This window comes from Chinchilla lanigera, unplaced genomic scaffold, assembly GCF_000276665.1.
Source record: "Chinchilla lanigera isolate Chin_1 unplaced genomic scaffold, ChiLan1.0 scaffold00070, whole genome shotgun sequence".
NCBI lineage: Eukaryota > Metazoa > Chordata > Mammalia > Rodentia > Chinchillidae > Chinchilla > Chinchilla lanigera.
The window spans coordinates 3517450-3534698 of NW_004955471.1; the positions used below are offsets into that span (position 1 = coordinate 3517450).

At 35.8% G+C, this 17249-nt stretch overlaps 1 long non-coding RNA gene across 1 annotated transcript in view; it reads left to right on the forward strand.

Moving 5' to 3' along the window:
* Positions 1–2360: 2360 nt before the first annotated feature.
* The window catches only part of LOC106150305, a 103406-nt gene continuing 88517 nt past the window's right edge, over positions 2361–17249 (forward strand). The window contains exon 1 of the long non-coding RNA XR_001237041.1: positions 2361–2443. This is a non-coding gene — a long non-coding RNA (uncharacterized LOC106150305). The remainder of the gene's footprint in view (positions 2444–17249) is intronic.

Sequence of the window (17249 nt, forward strand, 5' to 3'; positions counted from 1 at the left end):
AATATCATCTGCTCATTTATGGAAGAGCTACTGGGTATTGAGACCAAGTATATTCAGCATTTTCTAGGCTGGAAATCAATCAGAATGCAATCATTCATTAAGACTCCTGCAAGCAATAGCCACAGTGCTGTGCCAACATTCAAGAAAAGGGCCAGGAAATGTGAGCGCCAGCAGCAGATGTCACAGAGAGAGCGCAAAGTCAGCTCATCTCAATTACAGCTCTGCAATGGACTTCTTCCTCTGAACTTTGCTCTGGAAGGGAATCTGAGAGGCAATTTAGAGCTTTTCCACTGGGCTCTCTCTTGATAGGAATACCCTGCGGGAAACAAACGAGGACATTTATTTGCCTGGTCTATATTTGCCACCGATTGTGGAAAATATAGTGCTTATGCTTTGATGATTCAAGGAATCAGTGATGAAAGAATGAGGCATCAGTCCTTTGTGTTACATCTTTACCTCTATCTCTTCCTGTGTATTTCCGGGCAAGTCCTTTAATTCTTAGTTTCAATATTCTTATCTATACACTGTCTACCCCACAGGGTTCTTGTAAGAAATACATAAAAATCTAGGAAATAAGTCACGCTAGCTTTGTGTTACCGTGACAAAAATACCTGAGACAAAAAACTTAAAGAAGAGAAACTTGGGAAGCTAAGGCAGGAGGATCGCCATGAGTTTTAAGCCAGCCTGGTCTACATAAGTGAGTTCAAGGCCAGTCTGCACTATTTAGGAAGACCCTGTCTCTAAATTAATTAATTAATTCGTTCCAAAAAAAAGTAAGAAGGAGACAGAGATAATGCACTTAAGGAGGAAAGGATTATTTGGACTTGGTTTCAGAGATTTTGGTCCATATTCTGTTGTCCTTATTGTTTTTTTTTTTTGTTTTTGTTTTTTGTTTTTTGTACTGGGACTGGAACTCAGGACATTATGCTTGCCAGGCAGGCACTGTACCACTGAGCTATATCTCCAGCCTCTGTTGACCTTATTAATTCTGGAACTGCAGTAAGGGAGCACATCATCCTACAGAGCATGTGCTCAAGCAAAGCTGCTCATCTCACTAGTCAGAAAGCAAAAAAAAGAGAGGGAAAGTGAGGTCCCGGGTCCCAATATGCCCATCCAGGGCATGTTGTCAATGATCCCATTTCCTAAAGTATTTGCCATCCCTCTAGTACCAGAGGCTGTTGACAGTCTTTAACACATGAGTGAATGTGCGATACTTCAGATCCAAATTACAATGTAAAATAACTGAAAACAGTGTACAATAAATAACAGCTATTATGATGGAGATAAAACACCAAGATTAGAATATTCTCTTTCCTTTGGAGTTTGGATATTGATAGCTATGGTTTTTCTTTGCTTTGTTTGTGGTACTGCCTTCACAATGAATTTAATCTCCAGCCCTTTTTAAAATTTTTAAGATGGAGTCTAAATCATTAAGTTGCCCAAGCTGGGCTCAGATTTGGAATGCCCCATCTCAGCTTCCCAGAGTGCAGTGATTATAGGTGTGCACCACCACACCAGGCTGATCATTATGCTTTTAACAGTCCAGTAAAGTTTCAAACTTTGGAAGCAAATGGTAGTAATCAAGAAAGTAAAATAGGTCCTAAGACCTCCTTAGAGAATCTTCAACTCCATGGTTCTCATTAGGAGATAAGAATGATGTATACTTTTCAAAGAAGTCTAAAAAGGTGTTTGAAGGTCACCTGTCAGCAAAGAAGGTCAGAATAATTATAGAAAACAAATACTTCTCTTACAAGTCTGAGATATTCTCATAGTAGAAGAAATGACTAGAAGCATGCTTGACTTTTTGTGACACTCATTCAACTTTCATCACTTCTGTGTGTGTGTGTGTGTGTGTGTGTGTGTGTGCATGCACATTGTGTCATTAGGAGGAAGCTGAATTCTAAATACTCAACTGCTTATATAATGTCCCCCAGAATTAAACATAAATGTGATATAACTTTTATCAATTAAAACTGTATATATATGATAATGTAATACCATTATCGGTAGGTTAACATACGTGTGCCTAGTTTCAATGATGTAGCAGGTAGCAGTAAACAACAAACGGCCCTCCATCATCCTTGGGACAGTTGCATCTTGGTGAGAATGGTGCTTGAGCTCATGCTGTTGCTACCACTGGGAGGAAAACCCATGCTACAATTTACAGTGGGAATCTCTTCTTTCACACAGAAGCCTATGGCATTCAGGCCTGTCGTTCTGGTATGCATGACTCCATGAAGGAGGAATTGGAGTTTTGCTTTAAGGCCTGGGCTCAGTGCTACTGTACAGCACATGACTTCTGTGTTACTGAGCAACAGTGTTTGTTTTCCCACCACTGAGATTCCCATTTTGCTCTCCTAGGCGCATGTCACATAGTTCATCTGTGTGGTGTGTTCTAATTCTGGTTAAGGAAGGCTGCTGCCAGCAATCCAGTCTTGGCAAGGTAGGACTTGCGTTATCTAACATCCATCTGTGGGTATAAGGTGAAAGAATAATATAAGTCTTTCTTTAAAAAGATAAGATGAGTTTATTAATGCTCCTGTCTCACTCTTGCTGACTACCACCTGTTCAAAAATCTCTAACCATTGGCCCTTGTCCCACTATTCTGCTAGTGAATGAGGTTTTAATCTCTGAGGAGTGTGTGTAAAAGTAGCTGAGAGAGGACAAAAGGATGACATACATGCCAGTGACGATGGCCTTTACTGGAAGTGTATTTCAAGCTCTCCTGACAGAGGATGTTGCTTCCTAGTTCCCCATAGTTGTGACAATGTTCTTTAGGACTTGATCACACCAGCCAAAAGTAGACAAATCAAGAACTACTTCCATAATATCCTATGGGAAATATAGCTCTTTCTATATGATAGCATTAGGGGGAGTTGTGGGTGGAGAAAAAAAAATAAATTAGAACTTTATACTACATGAGAAAACCAGTGACATGTCAAGAGAAAATTGTCACAATCATTTACTTTGAAAGTGTCCCAAAGGTTCTGTTCTGCCATGTACAGCAACACTATCGGGAGTACTTTTGACATTATTTAGTCTCTCAGCCTTCTACTCTGACCTAACCTCCTCTCCAGTGTTTTAAAATATCTGGTATGCTAAGAGAAATAACATTTTGATTTACTTAATCCCTATAAATTAGGAATATAAGAAATTTAAAATTAGTAAAGGCTACTAGATTCCCGTGAAAGGAAATAATACAAAGCAGAATTTTCCAGTGTCCTATGTAAATGTTGAGTGTGTTACACTGTGGTGTGCTGGAAAATGTCGAACTGTGGAAGCAGGTGGAAGTTTGTTCACGTGATTGTAGATTTGCGTGGTGTAAACATTCCCACTATAACTGATTTTAAGCTATTAATCCAATGTAAATGAAAGCAGACTTGAAAAGAGGCATGCACAATTGAATCTCACAAGCTATACAAGCTGGCTCACACCCATCATGGTTGTTAAATGTTCATAGGAAATTTGTGAAGGAAGGATTCAAAGTTGGAAAAAAGTTGGGTGAAAAAATGCTGAGTAAAGTTAAATATTATAACCTTTAAAATACTAATATTCATTTTTAAATTCTAAGATGTTCTTATTTGCCTACTAAGCACTTCATTTGGAATACTGTATAACATCTGGTAGTATAATACTGTTCCCTGAAACACAATTTAGACAACGTTTAGGTCAAAGTCTTAATGTTTTTTGTGTTTGGCATCTTTCAAACTATAATTTTTTAAGTTAAAAATGATACTCAACTCAAATTAATGTAAAAAATAAAAATAAATTAAAGAAGTTCCCCACCCTTCTGAGGTGTTAAATCACTGTTGAAGTTTTGATGTATGTCATTTCACACTTTTTATTATATAAATAAAAAACCCTGTATGGACAATGATGATCTAAAATATGGTGAATGTTTAAATTTAAGAAATGGTTATAGTAAGAGACATTGTATCATTAATGCTCTTCAAAATATTCCCCCTTCATTTAAACACATGTATCCCATCATTCTTGTCACTTTCAGAAGCAGTGCTGGAAATTCTTTCATTAGTGTCTTTTGTTGCACTGTTGTAGATTTCTTGACAAAATGAATTGACTCAAACCACTTACCTTTCATGGTCATTTTGCCTTTGAGGAAGAGCCAGAATATGCATGGTGCCAGATCTGGTGGACATGCTCAATGAGGACACACCAAAATATTCTTATGAGCCTGTCTTTTTATTGGATGACACTTGACAGCAACATTTACTATATTTTTGGTCACACCTCATAATAACATGGTAGTCATGAAAGAGAACTTCCAATACTGCTTCAGAAAGTGGAAGAACCATGCGATAAATATGTTTGAAGTGATGGAAAGCATTTTGAAGAGATTAGTAGCAATATAATAATATTTTAAATTCAAACATTTTCTATATTTTTCAATCACCACTTGTATTTTACATATATGATATACATACTATATAGAATGTATGTTATGCATATATAATAGAAGGTACCACTGCCTTTTAAAAATACATTACTCTACAGGTTGAAAATGTGTTAACCTTTTATTATAAAGCAAAACAAAAGCAGCAAGCCATACATAAAATGTAGGGCTTAGTGTACTGGTTCTCAAACTGGAGTTAGCATCTAAATGTCTTGAAGAGATGTTTAAAGTACAGACTGCTGGGCCCCCAGCAGCCTGAGAATGTCTGACTATTAAGCATGGGCTGGGGTCTGAAAATTTGCATTTCTATCATGTTCCTGGGTTATGCTGGTTATAGAACTGGGACCACACTTGGAAAATCTCTGACTTAACAAAAGATTTACAAGATGAGTTCACTTGTAGCAGCAATACAGGTAAAGAGATAGGGTTTTGCTGCCACTTAGGAAAACTTCCGGTGGCTTGTTCCAGTGAGGTCCTCTTCCCCTTCCAAAATTGCCTCTCCTGACTTTGGTAGTAATCACTTCACTGTATTGTGTTGCATTTTTAATCATACAAGTGAAAATCCCTAGACACCAAAGAGTAACCTTGCCCATTTTTCCTTCACTTTTTGTAACATGTTTATGTTCAGTGATCCTGATCATGTGACCTACAGTGTTTTCATGATCTGGATCTTGTTGATTCACATTCATGGTACAGATTAACAGAGACATTTGTTCTCTATAGTTTCTACAAACTGTCAGCTAGATTCAGTACCTTGATGCAATTCACATCCAATAATAGGCAGTGCTTTGAAGTAGGTACTCCTCTCCTCTCCTCTCCTCTCCTCTCCTCTCCTCTCTTTTGCTTTCCTTTCCTCTCTTCTCTATCTCTCTCTCCTCTGTCTCTGTCTTTCTCTGTCCCTTTCCTTTTCCCTCTGTCCCTCTCTCTTTTCTTTCTTCCTCCTCTTTTTTCTGGATACAAGGTATTTGTATTTTTCCACAGCTGGTCTTCAACTCCTGGATGATACACCTAGATCAGCCTATGAAGTGTGTACCACTCACACAGCTAGCTATTTTTTGTATTATATTGTATTTATATTTGGTTTCTTATCCATCAAGCTCTATGCCATTGTACAAAGTACTTTTCTTCAGAATGATACTTCATTTTAAAATTTTCATTTATTATTTTACTTAATTTTATACTATTTCATAAGTAGACAGATCCCACATCTATTATTTAATTACTCATATGCATAGTTGTTGGAAATGTAGAATAGAGTTAGGAAACTTTCATAAAATTTTTGTTTATCTTATTTCCCTTTCTGGACTCCTATTATACATATATTGGATCTGCTTTGCTTATTTTTTATGTCACTCTCTGAATAATTTTTTATTATTTTGCAAGTATTTCTTTCTATGAAATATTTTTTATTTTCTCATTATTTATATTTTTAAAGATTCATTAAGATATTTTCTGGGTTCACCTACTCCTGTGTTCTTTCTACATTAACCTTGATTTCCAAAATTACTTTTTTATTTCTAATTTTTGAGTTCTAACCCCTCAGTTTTAAATTTTTATAAGATTGAAGTATTATTTTTCCTCTTGTAATTTTTTGTTTTGGACCAATCTTAAAAACACTGGATAAATCTCACTTAGTTATGGTATATACTTCTTGTACACATAGCTATATTAAATTGCCTTGAGAAGTTTTGTACCTATATTCATGAGAGATATTGGTCTATAGTTTTCTTGTAATTTTTTATATGCTTTTGTATCAGGGTGAGTATGAATCTTGAAATGAGTGTTCTCATTCTTATTGTTTTTCCAATGGGAATTTTGAATCAAATTTGTTCTCTGAACTTTTAATGGTGCCCATTTTAATATTTTTTTCAGTTGTTCTTAGTTATAAGAAGGAACTTGGTCCAGATACCTTTCTGTCAAATTTTTCTTTTGTGTGTAGTATTAAAATATACTGTGTAGTATTAAAATATACTGTCTAGTATTTTCTGACTTCATGACTTTGCCCAACCTGTTTGGACTGTTCTTTTGTTTTCTCTTGTAAAATCTTTGCTTGGTTTTCATTTTATTCCCAATATTTCTTTGCAGTGTGTAATTCTGTCTACAAGGAAGCCCAGTTTCAAGAATTCCCAAGGTTTACATTACTCCACACTCTTCAGCCTTGCCATGCTTCTGTACTTATTACCATTGGAAAGTACAAAACCCTTTCTAGTGACCTTGCTGTTCTCACAGTAGTCCCACAAAGTTTAAGATGACTGTTTTGTGTCACCCTGTTCTTAGTTTAGCTTCTTTTTGTCATCTCTCATACAAATGTCAAAAACATTGAGGTCTTCTGGCCATTGGTGGTTTTTGGTCGGAAGTTCATAGTGTTTCCCCATTATCAATTCTGATAATAAAAATTTTATTTCTCACTATTTTGCACCTAGTTATATGCTGATACTCCAAAGTTATTTAACTCTCAATTTGATGACTGCCTGTATATATAAGCAAACATGCATTATATATTTTTTCTTTCTATGAAATATTCTAAATATTATTCAAGTACTTTACTGTAATTAAACTATATGCTCTGAAAATGTGAAGTTTGCAGAGTATGACCCCTGAATGTAATAAAATAAGAGAAGAAGCCAACACTAAAGAGTTATCTAAGATAATTTTCACTTACCACTAATGAAAAGTTAAATTGTTTTAACACTCTCATAAATCTTTGGCAAACCTGAACATTGAATATACACATACTCAATAACCCAATGCTTCAGTGGGGATATGTGTAACTCAAAGGTCCATGTATTAAGACTTGGTCCCCAGACTGGCACTGTTATAAAGTTAGAGCCTACTGGGAGGAAGTTAGGTCATTGGAGGTGTGCATTTGAAGGGCACATTGGGAACCCAGCCCCTTCCTGTTTTTCTCTTTGTGTCTGAGCTGTCATGAGAGGAAGTTTCCTCTGCCACATAATCCATGCCTAGATATTCTGCTTTACCACAGGTCCAAAAGCAGCAGAGCCAAAGAACACAGACCAAAACATCTGAAGCCATAAATCAAAATAAAACTTTCCTCCTTAAAGCTGATTATCTTAGGTTTTTTCACAGTAAGATAAAGCTAACACACTCTACCTACCTCACACCTAGGTAGAAAACTTTATATAAACCAAAACATAAAATTATTCACAATAGGACTATTTTCAACAGCGTCAAACAGGAAAAAACCATATATTCTTAGTTGAGTGAATAAATGAAATTTAGTATATTCAAACAAAAGAATACAGTCACAAGAATGAAGAAACTACAGTAATATCTTGGTCCATAAATGCTTCTGTGTATGAATAATTCAATTTGAAAATGGAAGCATTCAGTGAAATTTTGCTTCCATTGTTCACACACTCCACAAATGTTACTGTGGCCATCTTCCCCCCATGAACACGAACACTTATCCATCTTCCTGAGAATCATGGAACAAATTAAATTCATGAACAGAGGAATCACTGTATTTTTATATGGAAAACAAATGACTTTCATACAGATAATATTAAATTAAAAACCAAAGGAATACAAACTGTATAATAACATTCATCAAAAATAGGCAAAACTAATCTGTAGAAGTTAGGATGGTGCTGGAGGAAATAGCAACTGAGAGAATGTAAGAAGACCACATCAGTAGTGATACTGTTCTCTTTGTTGATCAATTTACACATTATCAAGCTAAACACTTATGATTTATGTACTTGTTTATATGCATACTACAATCTAATAACAAAATCATTTAAAAATGTGTCCTGGGTATATTGTTAAATGTACTCATTTCCTAAACAAACAAACAAATAAACAAAAATGTCTCCACCACTCACACAACCAGAGGAACATATATATCAATTTCAGTAAGCAAATATTTTCCCTAGGTGTAACCTATATTTTCCCTAGATGTAACCTAGAAGGTTTTTGTTGTTATCATTATTCTTTCTTACTTCATTCTTTTTATAATCAAAAGAAGTTTTGACAAATGGCTCTGGAAGAATTTTGATGCAGAAAACAGATGAATATTAATGCCAAGGCAGGAAGTACTTGGTTCTACCTGCTTCTTTTAAAGTTATCATGTTGAGCCAGTGGGCACAGAACAGTTTCAAATCACCTCTCATTATTTAATCTTCAAATTTTAGTGTGTGTAGTCTACCTGATCAGTTGTTTCCAATTTCCTGCAAACCAGAGCAGCTTCTGACTCCATGATTCTTCTACCATTTAGGGACCTTCACACTTGTCTTCTGGACAATGAGCTGCCTCTTAGTTATGCTATGTACAGCTATTGATAATAAACAGGGGCCTGCTCTCAGCATCCTGTACCTCAGCAGTTGTTCCCCTCCCCACCTGAATCCAGTACTTCTACATTGTTCTTTGCCCTCCAGGAAGATTCAGAACCAAAGATGCTGTTTTATATTTTCAATCTTTAAATTTCCTTTTAAATTTCAGAGTTATAGTAAATCTGCCACAACAGTACAAGTAATTCTTGCATATTTTTCTTCCAGATTTCCAATTTATTTTACTACATTTTAAAGCACCCCTTTCAGTTCTCTTTCTTTTCTCCTGTACTGTTGTTATTCATGTTATCACTGATCTATAAAGAAAAAGTGAACAATGACTTGGTAACTACCGAGTCATTAATTTCCTTCACTGATCAATATATAAATTTATTTAAAGACACTTTATTTAAAATATACTGTATTGTGGATTCATTGACACAGGGCTCATGAGCAATGGCTCTATCACTCCTGCCTGGACAAAGGTTCTCTTAGTACATGAGTTTTCCCCAGCTGGCACATTACAATCTTTTTATATTTAGGAACACTGGGAATACACTTCGTCTCTGTGTTTAGGGACACTTTAAACAGCAAAATCACCAAAAAGAAGCACAAAAGTGAGAATGTAACATCAAGTAGAACATAACAGGGACACTTGTGCACAGCAGGAGGGCTGAGACAAGGCAGGGTGTGGCTTCTTTGACATCAGCTGGGATTCTGCACATTGGACAGTTCAAATTCTTGCCCATTTGTGCATGGTGAAAAAGGGTCACAGAAGCACCACATGTATTGATTTTGTATTTATATATCAATTTTACACAAAAAATGAATTTATAAAAATGGAGCCCATGCACAATGAGGACTGACCATACAAATGCATGTATGTACGAAGATGCTTCTTAACTTTCTTAACTTACAATGAGGTTATGTCTGGAAAAACCAAGTATAAGTTGAAAATATTGTTGAAAAAACATTTAGTATACTTACCGTACCAACCACGATAACTTAGCCTGAAATGTGCTAACCTACCTAAATGTGCTAACCTACCTGAAATGTGCTCAGAGCATTTATATTAGACTACACTTGGGCAAAATCATCTAACACAAAGTGTACTTTACAATAAAGTATTGGCTATCTTATGTAATTATTGAGTAGCTATATCCAAAAAACACCAGCAACACAATGTAGTGAAGAATATCAGTGGTTTACCTGGGCAATCACGCAACACACGGGTAGCTGTGGCTTCCTGCTGTCACAAGTATCATGAGGGAGGACTGGACTGCATATTGCTAGGCTGAGAAAAGACCACAATTTGAAATCTGAATTATGTGCTGTGTAAGGTGTGGTATGAAGAATATTAGCACCACAAGTGATAGAATAAATTTACTGACCCTACCATACCATCACGGGAGCCATACTGAGCCGTGGAGAGCTTTGAAAGCCTCCATGACCTTGCCCAGCACTACCTACTGACTGATGTAGGAGCCACACTGAACCCCAGATAGCTTTGGGAGCATCAGTGGCCATGCCCAGCCCCCACCTGTTCAACCCTGGACAGTTTGGGGAGCCTCGGTAAGCTGCATTGCCCCTTCACCAGCACAGGAGTCATGCTGAGCCCAGAAGGCTTTGGGAGCTACAGCGAGCTGCCCCCAACCTCCCACACCATTGCAGGAGGCATGCTGAGTCTTGGCCAGCTTTGGGAGCCTCTGTGACCACACCCTGCAACCAACCAGTGCAGGAGACACATTGAGTCCTGGGCAGCTTCAGGAGCCTCAGGAGCCTCGGTGACCTTGCCCTGCCACTCCTACTTGTATGGGAGCCACACTGAGCCCTGGACAGCTTTGGCAGATTGAGTGAGCTTCCCCCACCACTCACAACATCGCAGGAGCCAAGCTGAGCCCTGGACAGCTTTGAGAGCTTCAGTGAGCCTCCACTCCCCCACACTGTCACAGGAGCCAAGCTGAGTCCCAGTGAGCTTTGGGAACCTTGGTAAACCTCATCCCACCCGCCACATCATCTTGGGAACCATGCAGATCTCCCAGAATACCCAGAATTTTCAAAAATGACAAAACAAAGCAGCCAAATGCAATCTCAGACCCAGAGCAAGTCCAAGCAACATTGACACAGAAGAGTTTGCAAGTCACACAACTGAATTTCCTCAAATGACAGCATTAAGTAAAGAAACAGCTCCATCAGGCTATAGAATAAATCAGATCAGAAACAGTCTTTCACATAAAAGAAGAAATGACAATAATAATGACAGACTAGCTCAGCACATCTAAAGAAGATATAGATTAAAAAAAATAGAGGAGTTCCAGGGATATCATTTAGTGGCATAGTGCTTGCTTGGCAAACGTGAAGTTGTAAATTGAAGTCCTGGTACCAAAAAAACAAAAACAAAAACAGAAACAAAAACCCTAGAGCATAGAATAATGATGGAAATTTTGAGTGAATAATGTAGGAAAGAATTAGAATGAGTGAAACAGATTGAAAGAGATATTCAGGAAATTAAAAATTCCATCAAAAGATGGCAAAACCACTTGAATGAAGCTGAAGATAGATTTTCAGACCTTGAATACAGCTTTGCAGCTAATGATCATGCAAAGAAAAATTTCTTAAAAATAACAAGGAACCAGAAAATAACAATTCAACAGCTGGAAGATTATGCAAACAAAACAGTGTAAGACTAATAGGTGTAAACATAACCACAGGAGGCAACAAAAATGACATACAAAGAATATTTACAGAAGTAATAGAAGATTTTGCAAGCATGGAGAAAGAATCTGACATACAGGTAGGCGATTCATATAGAACTTTAACTAGTCATAACCAATATAAAATTACACCCTGACATGTAATAATTAAGGTCCCAGAAATCTAGCAATAGAAGAGATTATTAAAAGATGTTAAATAAAAGAAACAGATCAATTACAAAGGAAAGCCCATCAGAATCACTGCAGACTTCTCACCACAACCATTAAGTCAAGAAGAGCTTGGAGTGAAAAATTCCAGGTCCTTAAAAAAATAAAAAACAACATCCAACCCAAATTGATGTATCCTGCAAAACTATGGCTCAAAATTAATGGAGAAATAAAATATTTCCATGACAAAGAACAACTGAAGAAGTTCATGAGTGCCAAACCAACCCTATAAAGAGTACTAAAAGATATTCTAGAAGGAGATAAAAATGACCATAATTTTAAGAACAACAACAGACAGGAACCACCAAACAGAGCAGGCAATTAAATAGAGAGAAAAATTATGAAATCAATAGCAGGTAAATAACATGACAAAGATAAGACAACACATACCACTTATAAGCACTAATGTAAACAGCCTCAGTTCACCAATCAAAGAAGCAGACTGGTAGAGTGGATCAAGAAACAAAATCCAACATAATGCTGTATACAAGAAACACATTTAACTCAAAAAGAGATTCATAGACTGAAAGTCAAATAATGGAAAACAATTCTCCGTGCAACAGGAACCCAGAAAAAAGCAGGGACAGGTATTCTGATTGCAGAGAATGTGAACTTCAAACCAAGAATGATCAAAAGAGATAAAAAAGGTCACTACATACTTGTTAGGGGAAAACTTCAAGAGGAAGAGATAACAATCATAAATATCTGTGCATCAAATATGGAGGCACCCAACTGTAGAAGACAAATCTTAATAGACAGGAAAGTCCAAATGACTAATCATATTATTGTAATGGGGGACCTAAACATTCCATTGACACAAAGAGATAGGTCATCTAGATAAAAGAATCAGAAAAGAAATAATAGACCTGATCCAAACCTGTGAACAAATGGATTAAGTAGACTTTACAGTGTTCTACCCCACAACATCAGAATACACATTCTTCCCAGATGCACATGGGATGTTTTCTAAAATAGACCACATTATAGCCCACAGAACATGCTTAACTAAATGTAAAGGAATTGAAATTATTCCGTGCATATTATCTGACCATAGGGCAATGAAATTGGAAATTAATAACAAAAGGAACCACAAAAGCTCATAAACACATGGAAATTTAATAACAGCCTGCTGACCAACTGATGGGTCACAGATGAAATTAAAGAAGAAATTAAACAATACTTACAAACAAATGAAAATGTAAATCCAACATACTGGAATCTGTGGGATGCAATGAAAACAGTACTCAGAAGAAAGTTTATAGCAGTGAACTCACATATCAGGAAAGCAGAATGAGAACAAATAAATAGCCTTATGCTGCACCTCAAACTTCTAAAAAAAGAAGAACAAATGAAGCCCAAGCCCAAAGCCCAAAGAAGGGAGGAAGTTATAAAGATTAGGGCAGAAACAAATGCAATTGAGATGAGGACAACACTTCCAAAAATTAATGAATCAAAGAGTTGATTCTTTGAAAGAATAAATAAAATTGATAAACCCCTAGCCATCCCTATCAAAAAAAGAAAGAAAAACTCAGATTCATTCAACAAGGAATGAAAAGGGTGAAATCATTACAGATCTTATAGAAATTTAGAAGATCATCAGTACCTATTTTGAAAATCCTTACTCCCAGAGGATGGAAAATACAGGAGAAATGGACAGATTCCTTGTACAAATTACAAAAGTTGAATTGAGAAGTTATAAAAATTCTGAACAACCCAATATCAATTAATGAGATTGAAAATGTTATTAAAAACTTATCAACAAAGAAAAGCCCAGGTCCTGATGGATTCACAGCTGAATTCTACAGGAAATTCAAAGAAGATTTAATGCCAGCATTCCTCAAATTCTTCAATGAAATTGAAAAGGAAGCAATTCTGCCTAACTCATTTCCTGAGGCAAGTATTATACTGATACCAAAACCAGAGAAAGACCCAACCAAGAAAAATAACTGTAGACCAATCTCCCTAGTAAGCATAGATGAAAAGATGCTCAAAAATACTAGCAAACAGAATGCAGCAAATCATCAAGAAAAGTATGCACCATGACCAAGTGAGATTCATCCCAGGGATGGTTCAATATATGCAAATCAATTAATGTAATACACCATATCAGTAGAACCAAAGACAAAAACCACTGATCATCTCAATAGATGCAGAAAAAGCTTTTGACAAAGTCCAACACTCATTCATGGTAAAAACCCTACAGAAAATCAGAATAGATGCTCTTTACCTCAATCTGATCAAAGCCATCTATGACAAACCAACAGCCAACATCATACTAAATGGAGAAAAACTGAAAGCTTAACTTTAAAAGCAGGAACAAGATAAGGATATCCACTGTCACCACTCATATTCACCATAGCTCTGGAAACATTAGCCAGAGCAGTTAGACAAGAGAGAGAAATAAAAGGAATAAAGATAGGAAAGGAAGAAGTGAAATTATCATTATTTGCAGATAACGTGATACTGTCCACGGAAGACCCAAAAACTCCACCAAAAGACTTCTTGAATTAATCAACAAATTCAGCAGCATAGCTGGATACAAAGTCAGCACTCAAAAATCAATGACAGTCCTATACACAAACAAAAAACACATTGAGAGACAAATTAAGAAAAGCATAACTTTCACAGTAGCATCCAAAAATTGAAATACTTAGGAATCAATCTAACAAAGAAGTAAGAGGTCTATACAGTGAAAATACAATACGCTGAAAAAAGAGGTAAAAGAGGATTTCAGAAAATGGAAAGATGTTCCTTTCCTATGGATAGGAAGAACCTACATTGTGAAAATGGCCATACTCCCAAAATTGTTGTTCAGATTCAATGCAATTCCAATTAAAATATCATTAGTATACCTCTCAGATCTAGAGAAAATATTCCTAAAATTCATCTGGAACCAGAAGAGACCCAGAATAGCAAAAGCAATCCTGGACTACAGTGGAAAGGCAGGTGGCATCACAATCGCTGACATGAAATTATATTACAAAGCTACTGTGATTATATCAACATGATATTGGCAAAGAACAGACTTGAGGATCAATGGAATAGACTGGAAGATGCAACACAACCACAAACACACTCAGCCACCTTATCTTGGGCAAAGGGTCAGACAAGATCACTGGAAGAAAGATGGCCTCTTTAATAAATGGTGCTGGAAAAAATGACTCCACATGCCAAAGTCTGCAAGTAGACCTATGTGTATCACCTTGCACCAAAGTAAAGTAAAAAATGGATTAAAGATCTAAATATTAAAACAGAAACACTAAATCTACTGGATGAGAAAGTATGTAAAAAGCTTGAAGACAGAGGGGTAGGCAGAGAGACTATGAACAAAAACCAAAGTGCATGGGAAATACTTCAAAGAATCAACAGCTGGGATCTCATCTTATTGAAAAGTTTTTGCACATCTAAAGAAATCACCCGCAGAGTAAAAAGGAAACTCACAAATTGGGAAAAAATTTTAGCCAACTGTCCCTCCAACAAAGGACTTCTATCTAGAACATATAAAGAATTTCAAAAAAAATCAGGTCCCTCAAATTCAGACACAATACAAAAATAGGCATCTGAGATGAATACACACTTTTCAGATGAAGAAATACAAACAGCAACTAAATACATGAAAAAATGTTCAACATCATAAGTCATTTGAGAAATGCAAATTAAAACAACACTGAGATTCCATCTCACCCCAGAAAGAATGGCTATCATTAAGAAATCAAGCAATAAATAATGCTGGAGGGTTTGTGGGGAAAAAGGAACTCTTCTCTACTGTTGATGGGAGTGTAGACTGGTGCAACCACTGTGGAAATCAGTGTGGAGGTTGTCCCCTTTAAACTAGAATGATAGGATCCATTTGACCCAGCTATTCCCCTTCTGGATATATTCCCAGAAGAATTAAAAACATCACACCACAGTGATATATATACATTCATGTTTATAGCAGCATAATTTGTAGTAGCTAAATCTTTGAAACAACCCAAATGTGCATCAGCTGAGGAATGGATAAAAAAAGATGTGTCTTTTTTAATATAATGGAGTACTCCTTAACCATAAAGAAGGATAAGCTGGAGACTTTTATAGGTAAATAGATGCAACTAGAGATTATACTCATGAGTGAAATAAATCAGTCTCACATGTGTGAACATAGTATTATTTCCCTAGTATAAGAACCTAAAAAAGTAGATAAAATCTAAAATGTACAATAGATATTGTGAAAGGGAAAGCAACTGATCAAAAGTAAACAATGACTGGAATAAGGGAAAAGAGAAAAGAAAGAAGGGAAAAATATGTATATATGTATACAAGGTAGCTAAGATAATTGATCTACTAATTTCTATTGATTTATTGAAAGGAATAGTTGCTGTTTAATTGTTTAATTTTACATGCTTCTATTTGTTTATCTGAGTAACCAATTTGAAGATAACAATATGTAATACAACAACCATCCTTAATTTCCTACCACCTTGCCTGAAATTCTGTATTGTTTCTATTGTTTTTATGTTGTTGTGCTTATGTCTGTATGTTTGTTGATATGTTTTGGTTCTTTTTTTTTTAACATAAAAAACGATGTGGCATTTTTATCCAATGGAGTATTACTCAGCTATAAAAAGATAAACTTGAGGCCTTTATAGATAAATGGATGTAACTACAGACCATACTCATAAGTGAAATAAATCAGACTCACATGTGTAAACATCGTATGTCTCCCTACTGAAAGATTAAATAAAAACTGAGTGGTACAATAGATATTGTGAAAGGGAAAGAAATTGCTCAAAGGGAAGGAACAACTAGGATGAGGGAAAGGAGAAAAGAAAGAAGAAGGGGAAAAATATTTATATATATATATATCCCACATATATAAAAATATATATATATCCAACATATATATGTATATATATGTACCCCAGATATATATATATCTGGGATAATTGTACTGCTGATGTCTATTGGTTTATTGAAAGGAACAGTTAATGCTTAATTTTTTTTTTTCTTGACCAGTTTTGCATGTTTATATCTGGCAATCTGAACAACTGATTTTAGGACAACAATATGCAATACAAGAACCATTGTTGAATTCCTACCCTCTTGCTTAGTGAAGCGCTGTATCATTTCTCATGTATTTTTTATTCTCTTTAATTGTTTGATCAATCTTGCATTCTTACATCTGGTAATCTGAGTAACTTCGTTGAAGATAACATTATGTAATGTAACAACCATTGTTAATTCCTATCATCTTGTTTTATAATCTTGTATGTTTTTATTGTTTTGTGCTGTTTTATTTTTGTGTTTGTTGTTTTTTGTTATTGTTTTTTCCTCTTTAAAATTAAATAAAGAAATTAACCAACAGTCAAGGAGTTTGGGAAAGTTAAGATTTTTATTGGTACACTGGAAGGAGTGGTGGGGACTTCCAAAGGAGGCTGTGCCTTCAGGGTGAAAGGCAAATATCCCAGGCAACTTTCTTTAGATCAGCTTGTACTTTATCTCATAGGAGTCCTAGTAGTATGGCAATAATTATATGTTCAATGAGCCAATTTGACTAAAGTCTCCAGACAAGGACAACTGCAAGGGTCACAGGCCATTGGGGAGAAATATGTGTGCTGTGCATCAAAGCTATACTTATTATTTACTTTTGCA